The sequence below is a fragment of the Triticum aestivum genome, chromosome 1B (genome assembly GCF_018294505.1).
Source record: "Triticum aestivum cultivar Chinese Spring chromosome 1B, IWGSC CS RefSeq v2.1, whole genome shotgun sequence".
In the NCBI taxonomy this organism is placed as follows: domain Eukaryota; kingdom Viridiplantae; phylum Streptophyta; class Magnoliopsida; order Poales; family Poaceae; genus Triticum; species Triticum aestivum.
Window position 1 is genome coordinate 523,549,859 of NC_057795.1, and position 18,803 is coordinate 523,568,661.

At 42.4% G+C, this 18,803-nt stretch overlaps 1 long non-coding RNA gene across 2 annotated transcripts; it reads left to right on the top strand.

Moving 5' to 3' along the window:
• Nucleotides 1–726: 726 nt before the first annotated feature.
• Nucleotides 727–2,858, top strand: LOC123093744 (uncharacterized). Of its 2 annotated transcripts, XR_006445549.1 has the most exons (4): nucleotides 727–1,423; nucleotides 1,673–1,795; nucleotides 2,325–2,425; nucleotides 2,609–2,858. It is a non-coding gene; the product is annotated as an uncharacterized lncRNA (long non-coding RNA). The 2 variants fall into 2 exon arrangements; XR_006445548.1 differs by lacking the exon at nucleotides 2,325–2,425.
• Nucleotides 2,859–18,803: the final 15,945 nt, after the last annotated feature.

Here is an 18,803-nt window from a genome sequence, read left to right on the forward strand (position 1 = left end):
CATGAACATTATCATTAACATTATCACTAGGTTCATGTTCATCACCTGATTGTGTTTCAACATCAAAAATAGAAATATCATTGGGATTCTCAGGTGTGTCTACGGTAGGTTCATTAGAAGCATGCAAGGTTCTATCGTCTTTCTTTTTCTTCTTTTTAGAAGAACTAGTACAAATGCCCGTGCGTTGCAATAGGCGACTAAATTAATAGAGCTCGTGTCCTTGTGCCATTCCGCAACATTTATTTCAATTTTGACGAACATCGGTAAACAGGTATCCTTGAGTATCACTTTTCAGTAAAAACCCTCCCTAACATTGTTCACCATGATGTATTTCAGCTCCGCACGTTTCATCGGATAACAAAGTAGTGGTGCCTGGAATGGTCTTTCAATTGTATTTTTAATTGTTCAGAATAACACTAATACTTTTTTGTAATTTTTAGGGACTTTTTTTTGTAATTTTAATGACTAACAATTTCATTTTTAATTTTTTTGCACTATTTGGGCTTGGACCAGACATAAGGACTTGGTATACACGACACACACACTCTCAGAAAAAGATGTGAATATTTCTCAAAAAATATGAGAATAATAAGATTTAATAACAACTTGAGATGATGAGAATATTAATATGTAATAATTCCAACTATGTTTTCTTGGAAGCTTGTAAAAACTTAAAAATATTTGAACCTCTGTTAAATCCCGGCCAAAAATCTCTATTTGCTGAAAATGAAACTGTTTTGTTTGAGTAACCATAAAATAGGAAAAAAAGAGAAATACACTCAAGAGCCAGCCCCGACCCATCTTTCTTTAAGCCCACTAAGTAGCCGGCACACCCCCAAAGCCAGCCTCTTTTCGCAAAAAAATATAAAAAATGCCAGCCTCTTCCATTGCTTTGTCCTCCTTCTCGATGAAGAACAGCGGTGGCACACTTCTGGTCACTCGCTCCTCGCACTGTGTCCCCGATCCGCCTGGGAGGCACCTGCACGTGGCTGACTCGCTCTCCTCTACCTCAGCTCGCCGTCCTCCTGCCGTCGCTTAGTGGCAAGACCACCACGACGCCGCTCGCTCTCCTCCCAGATCTCTGCAGAGTGCCTCCTACTGGATGACCCCGCGTGTGCGCCGCCCGCCGCTTCACACATCAGCGCCGCCACCTTGCTGCCGTCCCGGAGAGCCTACTGACAGCCACCGCTGGCCTCTCCATTCTCTCCCGCGCCTGGCTGCCCTCCACCCCGCTCTGCTTCTGTAACGCCGCCTCCGCGCCAGCAAGTCCCGACACCGGCGAGCCATTGTCCTTTGGGTGATGCGGTGCTCCCTCGTCTGCGCCTGTGGCGGGCCGGCTGGTGCTGGGATTAGGCGCGCACTGCGGCCTCGGCTACAATTTTCGACTGGCTAGTCTTGTTTCCGCTCAGGTCTCTTGCGGCATGTGAGTAGAATTCACTTTTGAGCAGTTAATCTTAGAAACATATACACTTCATTTAGATCCAGATCCATTTAGATAGCTCCTAATCTTCATTGTGTTATGTGACTTTTTTTACTTTTGTACCTGATACTAATAATATTGGGTTGGCATGGTAGTGTCGTTAGGATTTTTTGCAATGTGTTAGTGAACACTCATTCCACACAGTTTTCTATCTATGATGGACTGAAAACTGAAGCTGGAATATTTTGGCAGGTAGTTAATTGTAAGGGCGATCTTGCACAGTTCTACCTGATGTACTGCATAGTCCAAGTCTTTCTAGACAAATACCATCTACAGACATTGGAAACATTGTTGAGCGCCTTTCCCCAGCTACAGGTTTGCAAATTCACCTTTTCTAGCTTGCTTCTCTGCTGTAATTTCCCAGTTTATGCTGTTCCATGCAGATAATTTCATAACAGAGGTTAATTCTATCAATCAAAGACTCAACTTACAAGTGATCCTCATGCCTTTGATCAATTTGGTTGGTTTGCCTGATGTTTATTATCTAGAAAACTAAAGTGTTATTTTCTCCTGTGCTTCACCACTTAAAGAAAGCATTAACATATAGGTTCAGGTGCACTTTTTTGTCTTCACCTGATTGAATATTATCATGTTAGCTAAGGGACTTTTTAGGGCAAAGCACACTATTATATTGTTATGGTGTGTTATTTTATTGTGGTGCCATGATTTGATGATCAACCTATACTTTCGTAAATTCAGGGTATAACACGGTTATCATAGTTATCAAAATCGTCTGCAATGGTCAATTTAGTGATGCCATCAATTTTCTGCAGTAACAACAAGATTTAAGTTAAACCTCCAATTTTGAAATCATCTACAGACTATATTGAAAATCTAATGGCAGGCTACATAAGCGACTGGATTTTTGGATTTCCAGCAAGATACGGGCATAGATATAATTAACCAGCAAGCTGAGTCTGGTCAAACTATCGACATCACTGTCAGGTATTACATATTCTGCCTACCAATGTGCAGTATACATTCATGTATCTCTAACGCATAGCACTATAATTCAGGACATTTAATCTTTATCCTGGAAGATATGTTGCTTGGCATGAGCTGCAATTATAATAATAACAAAAATCGTATACATGCATGAATCTCTAATTGGTAGGTCCTCGTATTCAGGACAGATAGAGCACGGTGTGGCTGCCGGGACTCTGGCGACAGGAACCTGGGCTTGCAGCGGATGCCACGATGAACCATAGAGTTGCAGGAGCGAGCAGCAGAGTGAAGGGAGGCGCAGAAGAGCAGGTCTAGCAGGCGGCGTGGTGGAGCGGTGACGGCTACGCGTGCCGGTGGTGGTGGTGGTGCTGCTGGGGCGAGGCAGGGTGGCAAGAAAAACACCCGGTGTCCAAGTGTCATGGCGGCGGGCGGGCACGGGGGAATACATATTTGAAGCAATGAGGTGCAGGTTGACAGAGAACAAAAACCATGATTTTCAACCCTTTTTGCACATACCTCAAGCGTAGAATCAGCCGCCGGATTTCCGGTGAACTGTGGAGCATTGTCGGACGCCAGCTTGGTTCGAGTCGAAGTCCGAGGAGGTGACATTGGACAGTCTTCCGGCAAAGTAGGCGGAGACGACATTGGGCAGATTTTGTCGGACAGCGTCTTGTTTTCCGGTGAAGTTGGCAGAGGCGAGAGTGGGCAGACTACAAGCGATGGCAGACCGATTCTGTCGGATGACGTCTTACTTTCCGACGAGGTCGGCCGAGGTGGCTTGCGATTGCGATGCAATTTGCGTGGATTGCCGATCGAGCCTTTCATGTTATAGCAGTCAATTTTGTGTGAAATCCTGGTCGGGATACTCATGCTCCGTATTGTAATTGGAGTTGGACACCCGTGACTCCGTATTGGAGTTATTCTTGTGCTTATTCTTGTACGTGCACGAGTAAAGGAAAATAATATGGCAATGCGTGTACTGGTTGGCTGGAGATATATATGGCAATGTGTGTACTGGTTGGCTGGAAATATATACGGGCCGATGTAACCAATATCAGCCCAATAGTCCAGATGAATGTGAAAGGACGGTCTATACAGCAGTACGTGAGCAGGACAGCCGGATGCGGATTGCCGTACGTGATAAAACTAACGAAAAAAACATCTAAGGCGGGATGAAACCAAGAATATCACCTCCCTTTAATAATAGGTATAGATATAGACTAGGTGCCTTTAAATTATTTCTCTGAGAATCTTGCTCGATTCTCTTAGGGTGGCCTTCAGGATATAAAGGTTCCTGAGTCATTCTACCATTTCTAGTAGCCACTCTAACAGCAAAGTCTATTTTATTATTTAATTCATCAAGCAAATCATTTTGAGCTTTGAGTACTTGCTCAGCTTGAGTAGCAACCATAGAAGCATATTTGCTAACGAGGTGAAGTTCATCTTTAACTCTAGCCAAATTCTCGCTCACGCGTCCTATCTCGAAAGCATTATTCTTTAACTCTCTACCAACATAAGCACTAAAACTTTCTTGTCTAGCCATAAAGTCATCAAATTCATCTAAGCATGGACTATGAAATTTAGTAGAGGGGATTTCAACTTTATCATATCTATAGAGAGAATTTACCTTTACTACCTGTGTCGGGTTATCAAGATAATGTGGTTCTTCAGGCGGTATATTAAGACCATGTATTTCTTCAATAGGAGGTAAATTCTTAACATCTTCATCTTTAATACCTTTTTCTTTCATTGATTTCTTTGCCTCTTGCATATCTTCAGAACTGAGAAATAAAACACCTCTCTTCTTCGGAGTGGGTTTAGGAATAGGCTCAGGAGTTGGCTCAATTGGTTCAGGAATTGGCTCGGGAAGAGTCCAATTATTTTCATTAGTCAACATATTATTCAATAATATTTCAGCTTCATCGACTGTTCTTTCCCTGAAAACACAACCAGCACAACTATCCAAGTAGTCCCTGAAAGCATCGGTTAGTCCATTATAAAAGATATCAAGTATTTCATTTTTCTTAAGAGGATGATCAGGCAAAGCATTAAGTAACTGGAGAAGCCTCACCCAAGCTTGTGGGAGACTCTCTTCTTTGATTTGCACAAAATTATATATTTCCCGCAAGGCAGCTTGTTTCTTATGAGCAGGGAATTATTTAGCAGAGAAGTAATAAATCATATCCTGGGGACTACGCACACAACCAGGAGCAAGAGAATTATACCAAGTCTTAGCATCACCCTTTAATGAGAACGGAAATATCTTAAGGATATAAAAATAGCGAGACTTCTCATCATGAGTAAATAGGGTGGCTATATCATTCAACTTGGTAAGATGTGCCACAATAGTTTCATATTCAAGGCCATAAAAAGGACCAGATTCAACTAAAGTAATAATCTCAGGATCAACAGAGAATTCATAATCCTTATCAGTAACACAGATAGGTGAAGTAGCAAAAGCAAGATCAGGTTTCATTCTACCATTAAGAGACTGCTGCTTCCATTTAGCTAATAATTTCTTAAGATCATATCTATCATTGCAAGCAAAGATTTCCCTAGCAGCTCCTTCATTCATAACATAACCCTTAGGAACAACAGGCAATACATAATCATTGGGAGAACCTTCATCATCAGTATCATCAATAATAGGTTCTTCAGTAATTTCATTCCCCCTAACTCTAGCAAGTTGTTCATCAAGAAATTCACCTAATGGCAAAGTAGGTTCACGCATAGAAGTAGTTTGATCATGCATAGCAGAAGTGGCATCATCAATAACATGCGACATATCAGAATTCATAGCAGTAGCAGGTTTAGGTGTCGCAAGCCTACTAATAACGGAAGGAGAATCTAGTGCAGAGCTAGATGGCAGTTCCTTACCTCCCCTCATAGTTGAGGGAAAAATAGTAGTTCGGTCGTCTTTCAAGTTCTTCATAGTGATCAACAGATATAAATCCCAAGTGACTCAGAGAATAGAGCTATGCTCCCCGGCAACGGCGCCAAAAATTAGTCTTGATAACCCACAAGTGTAGGGGATCACAACAGCTTTCGAGGGTAAAGTATTCAACCCAAATTTATTTATTCGACACAAGGGGAGCCAAAGAATATTGTTGAGTATTAGCAGTTGAGTTGTCAATTCAACCACACCTGGATAACTTAGTATCTGCAGCAAAGTATTTAGTAGCAAAGTAGTATGATAATAAAGGTAACAGTGGCAAAAGTAAAGATAAATGTTTTTGGGTTTTTGTAGTAGTTGTAACTGTAGCAACGGAAAAGTAAACAAGCGAAGAACAATATGTGAAAAGCTCGTAGGCAATGGATCAGTGATGGATAATTATGCCGGATGTGATTCCTCATGTAATAGTTATAACATAGGGTGACACAGAACTAGCTCCAGTTCATCAATGTAATGTAGGCATGTATTCCGTAAATAGTCATACGTGCTTATGGAAAAGAACTTGCATGACATCTTTTGTCCTACCCTCCCGTGGCAGCGGGGTCCTAGCGGAAACTAGGGGATATTAAGGCCTCCTTTTAATAGAGAACCAGAACAAAGCATTAGCACATAGTGAATACATGAACTCCTCAAACTACGGTCATCACCGAGAAGTATCCCGATTATTGTCACTTCGGGGTTGTCGGATCATAACACATAATAGGTGACTATAGACTTGCAAGATAGGATCACGAACACACATATATTCATGAAAACATAATAGGTTCAGATCTGAAATCATGGCACTCGGGCCCTAGTGACAAGCATTAAGCATAGCAAAGTCATAGCAACATCAATCTCAGAACATAGTGGATACTAGGGATCAAACCCTAACAAAACTAACTTGATTACATGGTAAATCTCATCCAACCCATCACCGTCCAGCAAGCCTACGATGGAGTTACTCATGCACGGCGGTGAGCATCATGAAATTGGTGATGGAGGATGGTTGATGATGACGACGGCGACGAATCCCCCTCTCCGGAGCCCCGAACGGACTCCAGATCAGCCCTCCCGAGAGAGATTAGGGCTTGGCGGCGGCTCCGTATCGTAAAACGCGATGAAACTTTCTCTCTGATTTTTCTCTCCCCGAATGTGAATATATGGAGTTGGAGTTGAGGTCTGTAGAGGTCCAGGGTGCCCACGAGATAGGGGGACGCGCCCTACAAGGGGTGGGGCACCCCCTGTCTCGTGGACAGGCCCTGGGCCCCCTGGTGTATTTCTTTCGCCCAGAAATTCTTATTAATTGCAAAAAGTGCCTCCGTGGATTTTCAGGACATTCCAAGAACTTTTCTTTTCTACACATAAAACAACATCATGGCAGTTCTGCTGAAAACAGCGTCAGTCCGGGTTAGTTTCATTCAAATCATGCAAGTTAGAGTCCAAAACAAGGGCAAAAGTGTTTGGAAAAGTAGATACGTTGGAGACGTATCAATGTCGGACTGCATGTGACCAAACCGACGATGCGCCAACCTAGCTACAACGTACCCTGCTTATCTGGCAGAAATAGCCCCGCCCTAGCGTTTCCAATCGTTATTTCTATCTATCAATCGTGCCAAGGAGCAGAACCAAATGTTACAATTTATACACGTTTCTCTACTCCTACTCCTATAAAAGACTCAGTTGGTGATGGTGGTGTGTCTGCCATCCGTCATTTCTGACCATTAGAGCTGCGTCTAATGGCTGTGAGGTAAGTTGTGGCATTTTTGCAACAATAGCGCACTTCTCTGCTCCAATTTGCAGAGAACCCCTTATTATCTTGAAAGCAACCACATCCCTCCCTCAGTTCATCAAAAAAGCCTGAGAAATATATTTTGAGTGAAAAGTAATATATTAGGAGTATATCAAAACAAGAGTGATTTCTTTCAAGTTTGTGAACAAGTACTACTATTCTACTACTTTGGATCCGTCGCAATGCACGAGCACATTGCTAGTAAAAGGAAAAGGCCTGCCGCGTTCGCGTTGCGCCCCCACATGCCGGGAATCGGGAGTACTCCATGGCCCGTCCAGCATGCCACATAGCTAGGGAAGGCGTGTTTCCTAGCATTTTCACTTTCATGTGGGACCGTCGTTGAGCAAACCGACTATTGGCAAACCACACCCTGCCCGCCGTTGGGTTGGAAAACATAAACAAGGGGAAGATCTAGCTGTAGCATGGAAGCCAAGAAATTTGGTGTCTGATGGGGCTCGTTGATAGAGTAGGAGCATTCCGGACTACTACTCCTACTATAGTACGAAGTTTGTACTACAACTAGTACTACCACTATACAACTAGGTGCGTGCACGGCACATCATCGTAGGAACAAAAAACAGAAAGATCTTGTTTTGGGTGATTTATCTTTTTTAGTCAACCTAATATGAATAATATGTTGTGGGGGGCACCCATGAAGCTTATGTGGCTTGGTTGCATGGCTACGAAAGGTTAGAGAAAATTAAATATATAATGTGTTTAGAGTGCATTCCACTAAATAGATATACTTTGGATCCATTGCAATGCATGGGCCGACACATCTATACCCCTACTAGCAAGATGCCCATGCGGTGCATGGAACATCAAGATGCACTTATATGAGTAGTTTATCTTGTGAGAGAAAAGGATGAACGAGGGAAGGACTTATTTGCAAATGTGGAGAGGGGTGCGGGTATCTTTTTGCAAAATTGCCATAGTTTCTTCCTATCCGTCAGATATAAATCGGATGGCATATCACTACTAGGGAAAACCTTATACACAGAAATTTAGCAGTAGCGCGGGTCAAAAAAGGGCGCTAGTGCTAGATAGCAGTAGCGCGTGAGCAAAAACGGCGCTACAGATAAAATTGTAGCAGTAGCGCGTGCACGTATAAAAGCGCTACTACTAATATACCCACTGCTAAGACGATAGGCTACGCATAACAGTAGCGGGCTTGGAAGAAGCGCTCTACCGCTAGGAAATAAGTAGTAGCGCATTTCCTACGAAAAGCGCTACTGCTAATGGAAATAAAATAAAATGAAAAACAAATAGAAAAGTAAATGAAAATGAAAGAAATAGAAAAAGGAGAAAGGAAAAAAATAAAATGTAAAGCAAAATAAATGAAAAAGCGAAAAAAGGAGAAAGGCATAGCAGTAGCGTTTGTTCGTAAGAGGCGCTATAGCTGATGTAGCTACAACGCGTTTCCTAGACCCCCCAAAGAAACAGAAAAGGAAATAAGAAAATGGAAGGAAATTACATGGCTATAGCAGTAGCACGTTTTGCTAGAACCGCTATAGCTACCTTAGCTATAGCGCGTTTTGCGAAACGCGCTACCGCTAAGTTTGACTTAACCCAAAAACTGTTTCCCCCCGGCCACACTCCCCCAAATCCCTCGACTCACCCCGCCGCCGTCTCCCCGATTCACCATCGCCCCACTTCGCCGCCGTCTCCAGCCGACGTCGACGCCCCCGGAGCCACCAGAGCTGTGCGCCGTCGATGCCACCGGAACCGCCCCCAATGCCACGGAGCCGCGCGGGTTCATCAACGCCACCAGAGCCGCCGTCGACGCCACCGGATCCTCCCTCGCCACAACTGCCTTCCTCACCGTCACCGGAGATGCCCCTGCCTCCCTCGCCACCACTGCCTTCCTCGCCACCACCGGAGCCATCCTCTGTAAGCCCCCACCCCTCCTCTCTCTCTCATGCATATATAGCACAAACATTGGACAGAGAACCTAGGTTAACTATTTTAATTAGGTTAATTATCTAGGTTAGTGCAAAACAATTTTTAGGGCTTTGATAGAGAACTGGTTAGGTTAACTAGTTTAATTAGGTTAATTATCTAGGTTAGTGCAAAAATTTAGTTAGGGCCTTGACAGAGAACTAGTTAGGTTAACTAGTTTAATTAGGTTAATTATCTAGGTTAGTGCAAAAAATTATTTAGGGCTTTAACAGAGAACTAGCTACGTTAACTAGTTTAATTAGGTTAATTATCTAGGTAAACTAGGTTAACTAACTAAGTTAAATAGGCAGGTTAATTAGGTTCGTTAGATTAACAAGCTAGGTTAAGTAGGTTGGCTAGGTTAGAGCAAAATTTTATTTTAGAGCATTAGGTCAGAAGGGTTAGAGAAATAGAGTTCCTTTACAATTTAATTGGGTTCTGTCCTAGGGAGAGAAGGGTTAGAGAAAATAATGTGTGTGTGTGTGTGTGTGAGAGGAATAGCTAGATCAACATAATATGGGTTCTGTCCTAGGCAGAGAAGTGTTTAATGAGGTCATTTTGTGAACGTTTTTTATTTTTGAAAAGACCACTATTTTTCAAGGAAAAGAATTTAGGCAAGTTTTATTTTAAAGATGATACTTTCCTAGACTTTTATTGTTGATTATATCTTTTCATTGAAGTGGTCATGTTATTTCTTTTCATTGAAGTGGTTCGATTGTGCCCAAGTGTCTTTGTTGTTTCCAAGGAATGAAGCCGAGTGGCCTATGTTTTGCCGGAATGTTGATTCATTTCCGTTCCGGCAAATTTCAAGTTCTCGATTTGTCCACTTTTTAGCAAAAGTCATGCCGAAATTTTCTGTGAATTTCGGCATGACTTGTACTACAAACTAGGACATATGGAGTGCCCGGGATTTGCCACACCGGGAAGCAGGGGCGGGCCCAGGAATTCAAGACCGTGTATTCAAATTTTGGAAAAAAAATTTGGAAGTCTATTGTCTTCCTTTCGGGCGTATAGTCAAGTACAGAAGCATATTGTACTAGTTCTAAACTATATAAAAGATACCACATAATATATTATATTCACAAAAATTGATCATAATTTGGTATTGTTCACCATACGAAAGTAAAAACATTGTTCAACATTGCAAAATCTAAAATATATAGAGGATCAATAAAAAAACTTACAAATCACAGGATAACTTTGCGATCCTTGATGCTTTGAAAATGAGTGATAATGTCCTCATCCTTAACTTGCAAGAAGAAATCCCTTTCAATGAATGTGACCAAGCAATCATTCAAGTATTTTTGCCCCATCTTGCTTCTTAGCTTGTTTTTTATATATTTCATTGATGAAATGACCCTCTCAATGCCGGCTGTTGCAACAGGAAGGACTGGCACCAATTTGAGAAGTTTGTAAACAATATCATACCGAAGAGCCCTCCCTGTTCTAACAAGCATCATAGACAACTCTGCTAGACTTCTCAAGTTTGTGAAGTTTTCATCATTCCTCACATCACTAATATAGAGATTCAATTGAAAAGGAAGTTGGTGCATTTCTTCAAAGTCAAAATCATGAGGATAGAACCCAGCAAGCTTAACCAGGTCATCAATATTAAAAGAAGAAAATGACTTGGCTGGACTGAATGATGCCATGCATCTAAGTAGCTCCGTGTTTACCTCATCAAACCTGTTCTTAAGCTCTTGAAATTGCCTATCAATGAAACCCAAAAAACATATCAGCATGGAACCGATGGTAATTCATGGCATTTTTATAGAACACTCTTGCTCTTTGTATAGGCTTGTACTTCCCATCCATGTCAACACATCTCACATTGTGCTTCACACAAAAAGAAGTGACATTCTCAAGGAATTCTTTCCAGCCATCATCTTCTCTTAGAACTTGCAATTGTACCTTTGTGAACTCAAGAAGATCAACTGCATTCACAATATCTTGATCCCTCTTTTGCAAAGCATTGCTTAAGTCACTTGTGTACCCAAATATTTCATTCATCTTGTGTACCCAAATATTTCATTCATCAAGTGCAGCATGAAAACAAACTCAAATGATTTAAATACTTCCAACATAGTTTGAGCTCCTTAAGCCTCTGCTGAATTACTTTCTTTCCTAAGCCTAAAGAGAACTTTCCTGATTGAAGGATACAAAGACATAACATGCATTACCGTTTTGTAGTGAGACCCCCATCGTGTATCACCAGGCCTTGCTAGTCCCATCTCTTGATTCAAACCTTGGCCAGCTTCAATTTCACCTAGTTTCAATGCTTCAATCATATACTCAGCCTGAGCTACACAAAGCATTCGAATCTTTTTACATGACATCCCAAGAACATTCAACAAATATGCAAGGTGCCCAAAGAACCATTTGCAATCGATATTCTCCTTAGCAATAGCTACAAGGGTTAGTTGAAGCTGATGGGCGATGCAATGAACAGAATAAGCAGAAGGAGAATCTTCCATAATTAGTTTCTTCAAACCATTAACATGACCCTTCATGTTACTAGCACCGTCATACCCTTGCCCACGTACCTTGGATATCGGCAATTGATACTTCATAAGCAAGGTCTGAATTGCTTCTTTAAGAGTCAATGATGTAGTATCCGCAACTTGAGCAAGACCAAGAAACCTTTCAACCGGATCCCCTATTTTATTGACAAATCGCAAGCAAAGAGCTTATAGTTCTTGTTGGTATGCATCACTAGATTCATTAGCAAGAATTGCAAAACACTCATCACCAAGTTCCTCTATGACAAATTTTGTTGTTTCATGAGCACAAGAACCAATAAGCTATTTTTGAATCTTGTGATCTATCATCTGACAATTCTGTGGAGCATTTCCTAAAATAACCTTATTAACTTCTCCAAAGTTTCCTGCCAACCATTGCAAAAGTTCTCGGAAATTTCCTTTATTTTTAGAATCCTTTCCCTCATCATGACCACGAAAAGCCAACCCCCGATGCAAAATAAATTTTATGCACTCAAGTGACCATTTTAATCAATCTAGATACTCAGCCTTGTACTGTGTGGTCTATGAGGAAATGGCCACACAGATTGATAATAATATTTCTCTTTGGCTTCACAATGAGCACTATTCACCTCACCAGCATGCTTACGAAATCTCGCTTTCATATTCCAATTTCTGAACCCTCCATTAACAAAACTATCTCCACCAGCAAATTTAGTACTATCTTTGAACAAATAGCAAAAAAAGCAATATGCAGCATCTTTATCTACACTATACTCAAGCCACTTATACTCATCAAACCAAACCGGTTGGAAGCGATGCTTACCTCCGCAGTCATGTTGCGAAAAATCTTTCTTCTGCATATTTGGTTTACATCGTCCCAATGCAATGTAGGCCCTTCTAACTGAATCTTGGTCATTAACATCATAGCTTGAGATAGGAGTCCTCAACCCAGGATCAGGCTCAATGTTATAAATGTCATCATCACTATCCTCATCACTAGAATCAGATTCATCTAGGGCCATAGATTCATCATCATCTTCTGCTATTGGGGCCTCTGTGTGAGGAGCTCTCTCAGGTTCAGGTGGTATTGTGTGTGTCTCACTTCCACTTTGCCCTTCGAAAACTACCAATTGCATCTGACTTTCATTGGAAGATGGGGTAGCACTCGTCGGTTCAGGTTGTTTTCTTTTTGTAGCAACTCTTTCCAGGAAAGCTCTCGAATCAGTAGTGTTCTTACCCTTCATGTTTTACACCTGAAAAGTAAAATTGCTCAAGTTTTAGAGTACTAGTCGTTATACATAACGCTCACTGGAACAACTTCAGAATTTATAAACACTCTCTCATTACAAACTCGGATGTAAAATTATAAATTCTCTTGTCTAAACAATTCTTAATTGACTGCAAACTAGTCTCTAATTTCACTATATTAAAACAAGAAAGACAAGTGGTCAAACTAACTTACTTAATTAGTCTTGCACTTCTGAAAGACTGTAACGTAGCCTGCTGGACAATATGAGAGCAAAAGCAAGCCCCTGCCTAGCTGCCCGAATTCAGTTCGACAGTGATAAATAAATTCAGTTAGAACACGGGCATGAGAGGAGAGCCCAATTTCAGGGTCAAAGGATTAGTACATCTAATTAGTGATTATACCTTCGATAGTAGAATTCGAGTTGTGGCTTTGAATTAGATCGGTTCCAGCAATCTTGCTACTCACCACCTACAACAGAGTTACAGAGATTAGAAAGTTCAGAACCAAAAGGGGTAGGGGATTAGGGGTTCAGGGATGTATTCATCGGGCGCGCGTCCACGCTGCAGCCGCCGCCGCGCGTACCTGCGATCGATCGCCGATCAAGCGACGACAGCTCTGGACCCTAGCCGCCGTGCGGTGCCAATCAGGAGACGGTTCGTGGCTTGGGCGCTTGGGTCGCGTGCGGCGAGTGGAGAACTCGAGAACAGGGGCGGCGCTGCCGGTTCGTGAGCCTGGTTCTGATCGATGGAATTTTTTCTGGGCGGCGATGGATGTGTGCGAGTGACTTGGGCCAATGGGCCATGTCGTGGTGATGAGGAGAAATAGACAATGGGCTGCCTCACTTTTTGGGCTGAAGAGCTTAACTTGCACACTCTGGATGTGTCAGTATTGTTTTTCCTTATACAACATAGTATATAGACTATATATACCTAGTCTTTTCACAAAAAATGGGTATTCAAGTGAATACCCTTGAATTGAGGTGGGCCCGCCCCTACCAGGAAGGAATCAACGTTCCTGCATGTCATTATTCATTTTATTAGGTCTAGAATTAATTACTAGATTTAATCATAGGAAACATGGCTAGCAACGATGAATGACAGGGTTCTGGTGACTGCGACAACGTCTACCTGGCGGCAGAAGAATTTTTGAAGGATGCAGACGATCAAGAGTTGATGTTGGTGGGTCCACCTGTCACATCGGAGATTGAGACTGACATCGAGACCGGCGCTGAGACTGAGACCGGCGCTGAGAGTGAGACCAACATCGAGATCGACACTGAGATTGAGACTGGTGCCGAGACTAGAAGAGCCAGTATAGAACCGAAAGCAAAGAAGCAACGACTTCCTAACAAGCTCAGGACTACTAGATTAGTGGTCACGGAGGTGGACGACGGCAATTTTGAGCCAACCGTGCCCGAGGAAGCACGCGCGTGCTATGGCAATCAAATAGGCTACATCATACGGACAACCGCCACCATAAATGATGAGAAACTAAGGAAGATAGATAATATGAGGCCCTCCCTCCTAAAGAAGCTGCACTAGATATTCTTGTTCCCGGGCCGGAATGAAAAGGATTATAAAGATCCAGATAAGGACCTGGCAATGAAGAAGATAAACAAACACGCCATGACCAAGTTTAGCGACGTGTTGGCCGCCAGGAAATCAAGGGTGAAATATCGGATCGTCATCAAAAAGGAACCCTACTCCGAGATTGTAAAGGATAATCCGACAATCACATCAGAGCACTTTCAAATATTCAAGGCGGCTTGCGAGGCCGAAGCTGCCAAAAAAATCGAAGTACATGAAGGGGCTTCAACAAAGGAACATTGGGAGCCACCACCTCAGAAGCCGTGGTTATGGCGGGAAGAGGTCCATATGGGCCAAGGAGGACGCGGAAGCCGCGAGTCTGGGCATCCCAGACCCCTTGGCGGAGTTCACCGTCCCGCAGGAGCGTGACATCCTCAGGGCCCGGCATCGTTGGGACCCAGTGAAGAAGGTTTTCGAGACGGACGGGGTCACGACGGAGTTCATGAGACTGCTGGTAATTTTAGTTTCTGATCAATTCGACTACACGTTAGTCATATTTGTAAACGGTCCTTGTGCCTTTTGAAGAGAGAGCAACACAGGATTGCGGCCGAAAGCGACTCGCCGTCTGAGGCGTTGGCGAGGCCCACGTGGGACACTCCATTCAACCGGGCGTTGAACATATTGAAAGGACTCCCGGTGGAGACTCAACCGTCATATGGACACGTGCCTGGTGTCAGAGACGGCGCCACGTGGAAGAAGTACTACCGTGAGACCACGGAGGAGAGAAAGGAAGACGGAGGTTAACTGAAGAAAACATCGAGAAGAAGGTTGAGATTGCGGTCGAGAAGAAATCATCTGAGACAGTCGCAACAGCGGTGGCTGCCGCAAAACAGGTGCTTGTAGATATGTCTACTACCTTGGTTCCGGCCATTTTCAATTGGAGCAGGCAAAATCCAAAAAAAAATGCAGCGGACTTTCCCCTTGCTGACTTCTTGGGGAGCAGCTCGACTAGCATTGCAACAACACCTGCAGCTGCACCTGCTCCTGCACCAGCTCCCGCACTGGCTCCTGCACCTGCTCCCGCATCGGCTCCAGCATCGGACGTGCTCGGCGGTGCTTTGTCTTTGGCTGAGCTCGACGCCCTCATGGTATCTGTCACACTAGCCCTCTTCAATAAATGTATAATCTCCCGTTTTTGTTGCCTTCCGGATGTCTCACATCGCAGACTTCTCTTTGCAGGACGACGAAACCCCATGCACCTTATTGTACACCATTGGCGACCAGAAGGTGGACGTGGGAAAGGCAACGATAATGGAGCCAAAGGAACCATTGTTCCACAGCCGGCCCATCCCCCCGGATGTCTTCAAGGTTTCCGTGTCCAGTGTCAAACCAGGCCACGAGAATTTGGCTCCTCTAGTACTAGTGGGGGATGACGACGAGACCCCATGGTAGCTTGGTGATTGTTGCAAGTTATGTTTGCATATGTTTGCTTGTTTAATGATTCTATTTGAGGATAGGAGTATTAAATATGCAAAGTCATTTAGTATGCAATGTTGAGTAATAATTTTAGTGATTTCTACAGTAGAGAATGATAAGGTTTTGCATTGGTTTATACTAACTTATCTCACGAGTTCTTGTTGAGTTTTGTGTGGATGAAGTTTTTAAGATTTAGGGAAACTATGATATAAAAGGAATTAAGGAGACACAAAGGCTCAAGCTTGGGGATGCCCGAGGCATCCCAAGATAATATTTCAAGAGGTCTCAAGCATCTAAGCTTGGGGATGCCCCGGTAGGCATCCCACCTTTCTTCTTCAACAATTATCGGTTAGTATTGGTTGAGCCTAAGATTTTACTTCTTCACATGATGTGTGCTATTCTGGGAATGCCATTTTATTTTGTTTTGATTGATGTTTTAATGAAATACTTAGATCTTAAGGTTTTTAAATAAGATAGAGTCCTCAAATAGTTGCCCGGGAGGCTAAGTACGTGGCATTCACATCCCGTCAACGAAGCTCTTTTCTATGGAATTAGTCTAGTGCTTCACTTATATCTTTTTGAGCATGGTGTGCTTTAGTATTTTTGAAGAAATTCTCTCTTGCTTTCACTTAAATTAATTTGAGAGAAAGAAATATTATGCTTATGATCTTCACTTATATTTGTTTGAGATTATCAAAAGCAACACATGAAAATTAGTTCCAAAGTGATAGATATCCAAGAAGGATATAATAAAAAATTTCATGAAGATCATTGGACAAAATAAACTTGATTCTTAGTAATAGTTTTGAGATATGATGATGTGATATGTGAGTCATCTTGATGAGTAATTATGCTTTAGTAAGAATATTGGTGTTAAGGTTTGTGATTTCCTATGCAAGCACGAAAGTCAATACTTGTACAATGAAATTACATCCTACGTGTGGTGCATTATTCGGTGTTAATTATGCTCAATGCTCGCTTATGAGATTATTCGTTTCTTGGTTGGTCGCTTCTCAATCTTTTGCTAGCCTTCATTTTGCACTAAGTATGATTACTACTTGTGCATCCAAAATCCTTAAACCCAGTTTTGCCATATGAGTCTACTATACCTACCTATATGCGGTATTCTTTGCTGCTCTAAGCAAATTTGTATGTGCCATCTCTAATTTTCAAAATAAAGTTCTCTTTTGTGTGCTCGTACCGCTCGCGAGGCGGTGAGGGGTGGTCAATATTTTCCATGCTAGATGTGTTATTCTCACGATGAGTGTTTATTCACTTGTCATTGCACGAGAGTAAGGCAAAGGTATTAGGGATGCCCAGTCCCGAAATGAAAAATGAATTTACTTTATGTTGTCAAATAATAAATTCCTTGGAAAGTGCTGGTATGTAGGGCACCCGTGGATAATGTTAGCCATGGAAAGTGAAAGTATGGTGGAAAAAGGAATACACTTTATTTTCGATTTGGGAACCGCCTATGATATATCTAGCATGGAAAGTGTTGGGAGCTCTAAGTCGTTTTTGTTGGTGGGAAAAGTATGCCTCTCAAAATGTTTTTATCTCTCAATTTTCGCTTTGAGCTCTGGCACCTCTTCAAATCCCTACTTCCCTCTGTGAAGGGACTTTCTTTTAATTTATGCATTTTTTATTTTTAACTTGAGTGTCCATCTTCTCTTATAAAGCACCAACTAGGAGGCACTATGATCGTATTTGAGCATTGGGTGTAGCTAATATACGAGTGTGTTTCATGCATGGATCAATGATTGAGCATGATGGGCTAGGGATAGCTTATGTTAGCGTTGATATTTTAAAAGACAAGGTTGCTTGTTGATATGCTTGAGTATTTAGTTATCATGTCAAAACTAGAATATTGCTTCGAACAATATAAAAGTCCAAATGTCCATGCTATAAAGAAAAGAATATGAGATGACATGTTAGGCAGCATTCCACATCAAAAATTCTGTTTTTATCATTTACCTACTCGAGGACGAGCAGTAATAAGCTTGGCGATGCTGATACGTCTCCAACGTATCTATAATTTTTGATTGTTCCATGTTGTTATTTTATCATTCTTGGATGTTTTATAATCATTTTATAGTCATTTTATATCATTTTTTTGGAATAACCTATTGACATAGTGCCAAGTGCCAGTGACAGTTTTTTTTGCATGTTTTTAACATCGCAGGGAATCAATATCAAATGGAGTCCAAACACCGCAAAACTTTTTGTGGACTTTTTATGGACCAGAAGACCAAAAATGGGACATAGCAGCACCTAGGGGGGGGCTGCCCCAAGGGGTGCACAACCAACCAGGGCGCGCCTGGGAGCCCAGGCGCGCCCAGGTGGGTTGTGCCCACCTCGGTGGCCTCCCGCACCCCCTCTTTACACTATAAATTCCCAAATACTCCGAAACCCTTTGGGGTTAACCTAAATACAAAGTTCCATCACCGCAAGGCTCAATAGCCACCGAAAACCAATCTAGACCCCGTTTCGGCACCCTGCCGGAGAGGGGAATCATCTCCGGTGGCCATCTTCATCATCCCGGCGGCCAACACGATGGGGAGGGAGTAGTCCACCCTCGGGGCTGAGGGTTTGTACTAGTAGCTATGTGTTTAATCTCTCTCTCTCTCTCTCTCGTGTTCTTGAGATGTCACGATCTTGATGTATCGCGGGCTTTGTTAATATAGTCGGATCATATGGTGTTTTCCACTCTCTATTTTGTTGTGATCAATTGAGTTTTTCCCTTTGAGATTTCATTGTTATTGGATTGAATACTTTTATGGATTTGAGATCACTTGATATATGTCTTGCATATGAATACTTGTGGTCACAATGGGGTATCGTATTGATTCACTTGATATATGTTTTGGCACTCAACTCGCGGATTCCCGAGGTGACATTGGGGTAATCTACGCATAGGGGTTGACGCACGTTCTTGTCTTTGTTTCTCCGGTAGAAATCTTGGGGCACTCTTTGTGGTTCTTTGTG